We start from the raw sequence: 6209 nt of genomic DNA on the forward strand, positions 1-6209 counted from the left end.
TTCGTAAAAAAACTCAATTTTCCTATAAGCGACATATAGTGTACAATACGTCTATTTTGATCGGTCTTATGTAATTATCGAGGACCGCTGAGGAAGTTCCGGTAAACGGGAATTGCGATGACTACGGTGTTACCCTACTTAGGAAATAATTCAAAAATCCCTCCAATTACCCATTCGCTTTAATGTTACTTTGAAAACTAATCATCCACTTCATCGGCGAAACGAGCAAATCCAAAAATATAACTTGCGGAGGAATGAGTATTGATGGTGGCACTTTGAGTTCTTGGCAGAACGAAGGTGAAACAGTTTATTATGAAATTTTGGTTCCTAGATTATATTACTTGGTAAAGTTGACGGACTTTTAATAATTATTATTTTGAGTAAAAACTATTTAAAACTTCAGGGGACTTACTTTGGATTTTTGGTGATTTGTTTCAAAGTAGACCGCTTCCAGATGTGTCCGTTTTATAAATACCAGTGTATAAAAGGCCAGCCTACAGCAGCGCCTTCAGCGACAGATGCCTTTTTTATGTGACAACTCACAAGGGAAACCACATCGCCATGGGATTGGCAAAGTTGTGAAGTGGGTCAAGGAGGTGTCAGTTCAAATCAAATAAAATCGGAGAATAGTTGATTTTCCTGTATGATAATTTGATGATTTTGCTTTTTTTATTCTTTCTTGCTGTAAATAAAAGATATGTGACGAGTTCAACTTTCAAAAATATAAACCTATCCCTAGTAATATGTCTCAAGGGCTCTCAACCCTCTGAAGCCAGTGAGACTATGGCATCTCCAACTTAGGTATGTAATGAGGCAGAAGGTAGTCTGGAGGAGAAGGAGATTGGGAAAAGAAAGGTGTAGAAGTACTCGGTTATCAGATCTGGTCATCAAACACTTTATTTACTACAAAATAATAACAAATTTATAATGTATTATTCCCAGTGAGTTTACAAAACTCATTTCGGGAAAGACAACATAAATACATTAAAATAAATAAACGCAAATGTTATTATGGAGTTCCAAAGAAAGATTGTGTTAGTCAATAATAAAACTGCTGAGGAAATAGCTTTTGAGAGCTTTTGGCAATGTTTTTTTGTTCGTTGCCGGAAGTTTTAGATCACTAGTTAATGCGTTGTATTGCTTATGTGCAATGTATTGTAAGGAGTTAATTCCAAATTTAGTCGTGTAAGTGAAGATAAGTGTATTTGATTTTGTGATCGTGTTTTGTGCTGGTGTATGTCAGAATTAATGAGTGGTTTAGTGTTGGTGTGTGAGGAGTGTTAATAAAATAAAATAATTAATAAAATTTAGTTGCGCACGCCGAGATTTGAGCCCGCAACCTCGGATTGCTAGTCGGGAGCCTTTATACAATGTGATGACGAAATTATTGATCTTAGTTAGAGGAGAAAAATTACCGAGTAGTTTGAGAATCGTAAACTTGTGACAGTTAAAGCAAGTAAAGATGATTGATGCCACAGAATAACATTTAGATTAATCGGATTATTGAACGTGGCCTTTAGACAACACTTCTTGAAAGCTCGCCAAGTACATTTAGATTGACTACAGATAATGCTGAACTTTAAGCATTTTGGTAATCGGCAATAACACCCGCAGCCCGGTCATGTAAAGATTATCTGCGCATAATCGCACTACCCGCATATAACTAATATTAGACTTAACCTGGTTTTAACACCTTTCAGCCTAACTCAACTTGTATGCGAGTAGCTTTCGTGTTTAATTTACATTATGTCTTGTGTGCCCACTTGTTAGTTAGATCAACACAGATTATTTTTAAATCATGATTAATTGATAATTTTTACGCCTTATTTGATCAAAGCATAATATTATACAAACTGTTTTCTTTCCAGAAAATTGGTGGTTATATAATTGTATGTTACTAACTCACTAACCATCACACTGCAGGGGTGGGCAGAGAGGATTGACCACCACACAATTCTGTCTTGGCATGCACTATTTTCTTTCTTCATTCACATTCATACTTCGTCTCATAAATTCTCTTCTGTTATTCTGACTCTTGACATGACCCGAATCTAGTATTGCATATACAGAGTGTCTGTATTGCATATAAAGTGCACAAACTTCGGGAGGCGATTCTACATGTTAGTACAAATAAAAAAATGTATAACTTGTTGCTGGAATTTCAACCTTATAGCCATCTACATAAGGACTGCGTGATTTCACTTGATTCAGAATGTTCCGTGCCGCGGTGCATCGCCTTAACAAACCATTACAATAATTGTTGGGTTTTTTTCGTAGATTAAAAAGTTTTAAAATTGGATTTGTCATGTTTCATGTCAAATCACAATTAACGTACATTTAATGCTTCGTATACATACGCGAACCGAACTGCTGAACTGAACCTCAACTTATGGGAGAGAAACAAAGCAACCGCAAATGGCAGCCGCTTGCAGTTGCTACGTTCCTTTCCCGTAATTCGTGACTCGGTTCGTGTTTAGGTTCGCTAATGTATAAGTACCATTATAAGACATTTTGTATCCTAGGTGTGCGTGCGTTTCCGTGTAAGCTGCGAACGAGAATCAGTTAAACCATTTGTACTTATAGGACACGCGCCAGATAAGGTGGGAGGATCGTGCCAATGACAACAGTAAGGGTTGTCAGAGGATTTTTATGTTTCCGGAATTCTGAAACAAAACCCCTTTACGCGTACTTTACGGTCGAAATCACTGTGTGTTTGCCATTCTAAACTCCCATTTAATTAAGAGTAAATGGTCCCTTAATTTATCAGGTAGCCAACCGTGCGCCCACGCATAAAACGTGCACAGAATTTTTACCTCTTTACAATGGATGAATTATTTTACGGAATTAATGAGACTGGATAAAGTTAAATTGAGTTAATTGAGGATCATGTAATTCTCCATTTTTTACAGATTTAATTGATCGATTTGACATTACAATCTAAAAATAAATAGAAGTAATTATTATTTATTACATAAAAAAAGAATAATTACTAGACATCGGATTATATGCACTAACAAAGTGCCAAAATATGCATGCAAATATGCACTAAAAAAGGCCGAACTATGCACTAAAAACTCTTGATTTGCCCAAAATATGCACAATGAAAATCAAAAAACCAATTTATATTTTAATTATGGACCGTACAAAAACAGCGAAATATTCTTAAAATGATGCATAGTTTTTGTGAAAATATACAACTAAGTATCTTTCCAAAATTTCGAGCTCAAATTTGTGACGTTTGTCGCCCAGTATTAATTTGTACGCCGAAAACGACCTCTCTACGTCAACTGACGTCATTGGACAAAATTTAAAATTTGGCGCCATTTCTGGAGATATCTGTTTAGGCAGGGTACCTGTGCCGTTGATGTAGGCATTAATGTTCTTCATATCTTCATATCTCGGGTTTTTAAGCAAAATAGAGTTTAACTTTTTACGAATCTTTTCTGATATTGAATTAGGAAGGGCGTTGGCGAATTCGATCATTGTTTCCAGTATTTCTATTGCTTTAATTAGAGGAAGGTTTGTTGTTTCCAATTTTTTTATGGTATCTGGTAACTTAAGGAAATGTGTTGAGATGAGGGCGATATTCTGTTTAATGGATGCGTCTTCAAATGCTAGCTTGCTTGAATGAATTGCAATGGCCTCAGAACTGTCAATCGGTATAGCTTTTGTAAGGTGATTTATGCAAAACAATCCCTACCGCGTTTCAGTCAGTCAGCCACCGCGCTCGTGCCCCTAGCGTCCGAGACACCTAGCTACCTATACGTAGATTCTGATGATACCTCCCGCTATTAAACTAAATATGCACGATTTGGGAAAAAAGGCTGAAATATGCATTAACGTCGTAATTAGAGAGTTATATGCATTTGCATATGCAAATATGCAAATATCCGATGTCTAATAATTACATTATGCATTCATTTGACTAGAATGGTTGCCTAAATTGCATTACAATACAATGGTTAAACAAATGCTTACATTGGTTTGGTTGGTGGTTTGGTAAAACTTTTCAAGCCACAAAATGATGAAAACGAATATTTTACAAATTCCTAATTACTAATTTAAATTCTTGGAGCTTTTATGAAAGTTTTATTTGTTTTCAAAATGTTGCTTTAAAATATTTCTATTCTATTTATAATTAACTATGAGGGATTTATGGATTGTCTCATTTGATCAACGGCTGTATCGAAATAACTATATACATGCGTACATATTTATTTCATAGTATTCTTTTTATTTGAAGCCGCCCAAGAGTCCCAACTGTTCCCAACCGTCTGAAGCCAGTGAGAATATGACATATCCAATTAGGACATATTTTACGGCTGATGTTAGCAGGTATGGGAATTATATAGGGAAGAGGAAGATGAGGAATTACCTGGTAATTCAGATCTAGTCACCAAACACAGCCAAAGCCATTTCAAGCAACGTTTTAGTTCTAATGAATGAGTTTTAATTCTAATAATGAATATCAGGAGACTTACGTTTATGTTTAAAGAACTTCGACACATATTGCACTTTGTTTACCAGTGAGCATTAAGTCTGTGGGGTGACCATCTTTAATTTGCCATTTGTGAGTCATATTATTATAATTATATACAATGCCTAAATATCAGAATCTAGTGCAAACTAGATCAAAAGCATTGGATTCGCCATCTAATGAGGATCAATTTGGAAAAATTGTTAAATACATGGATAAAAAAATGGACGATTTTAAGCAACAAGTTTTTGCCAAAATTGAACTCGAATCGAGTACTTTGAAAAAAAATCTTGAATCGGAGATATCCGATATGAGAAAAAGTATTGAATTTATCAGTAAACAATATGATGAAATCACTATGAATATTGGAAACATGATGGAATTAAAAAAAAATGTTGATTACTTAGAAAATGCAAATTCTATCAAAGATTTAAAAATTAAAAATTTAGAAATTCGTGTAGCTGAAATGGAGCAACAAAACATAAGCTATAATTGTGTTGAATTGTCTGGTGTAGAAACTTTGATGGGAGAAAATTCTGTGGAAACCGTTGTAAGATTTATAAAACAACTTGACATTCCGATTGAACCAGGTAGAATCAATAAAATTACTCAATATCCTGATAAATCTATCAATAAACCTGGAGCTCAGAGGATGATCATTCATTTCAAAGATGACAAGTCCCAATCTGAATTTCTTAACGCACGCAAAAAAATTAAGCAATTGAAGGACTGTAAAGTATTCATTGGTGAAGTTTTATCCTCTTATTCAAAAAACCTTCTTTGGAAAACGAAACAAAAAGCTAAAGAAGCTAAGTTTCAATTTGTATGGTTTCGTAACAATAAAATTTGTGTGAAAAAGAACCCGGAACAATCCTCAAGAGTTCTAATCATTAAACACGCGGATGACTTGAATCAATTGTCTTAATCATCACTCAGAGACTGTCATTTTTATCTAAAAAAAATAAATTAAATGGATGATATTTACAACATAATTGATTTGGCTGACAATAATGAACCTAACATAACATTAGAAGATTCACATTCTTGCAAAAATTTTTTGAGGGATTCAAAATTTTCTTTATTGTGCATGAATATTAGAAGTTTAAGCAAAAATTTTGATGAAACTGTTACTATGCTTGATTGCATTAATCATCGTCTAGAAGTACTAGTCTTCACAGAAGCTTGGCTGGGCAGTTTGATAAATATGCCTATCATTCCTGAGTATGTAGTCTACAAAACAAAGATGAACAATTTGCAAAATGATGGAGTAGCTATCTATATAAAGCAAAACATTCAGGTAACTGTTGAGGAAATTTCTCTCCCCAACGCCAACTGCTTAAAAATGCAATTTTCCAATACAATATGTTTAATAGCTATATATCGGTCTCCATCTCAGACTAATATAGATAATTTTCTCGATTCATTGGATGAATTGCTTGACTCTGTATCATTGCAATATAAAGAGATTATATTATGTGGGGACTTAAATATTGATACTCTAGATTTGAAGAACATAAAAACACAAACATATGTATCACTTCTAGCATTTCATGGTATTAAGCCCATAATAAACTCACCAACAAGAGTAACTCCTAACAAATCAAGTTGCATTGATCATATTATGGCGAAATCAAAATTAAAACCACAGGGAGCAGCTTTTACTACTGGCATAACGGACCATTTTGCAATTTTGATGAAGTTTATCAGCTTAACTCTTAAAAATATTTCAAAT

This window comes from Hesperophylax consimilis, chromosome 15 (genome assembly GCF_061612785.1).
Source record: "Hesperophylax consimilis isolate HC1 chromosome 15, BYU_Hcon_1.0, whole genome shotgun sequence".
NCBI lineage: Eukaryota > Metazoa > Arthropoda > Insecta > Trichoptera > Limnephilidae > Hesperophylax > Hesperophylax consimilis.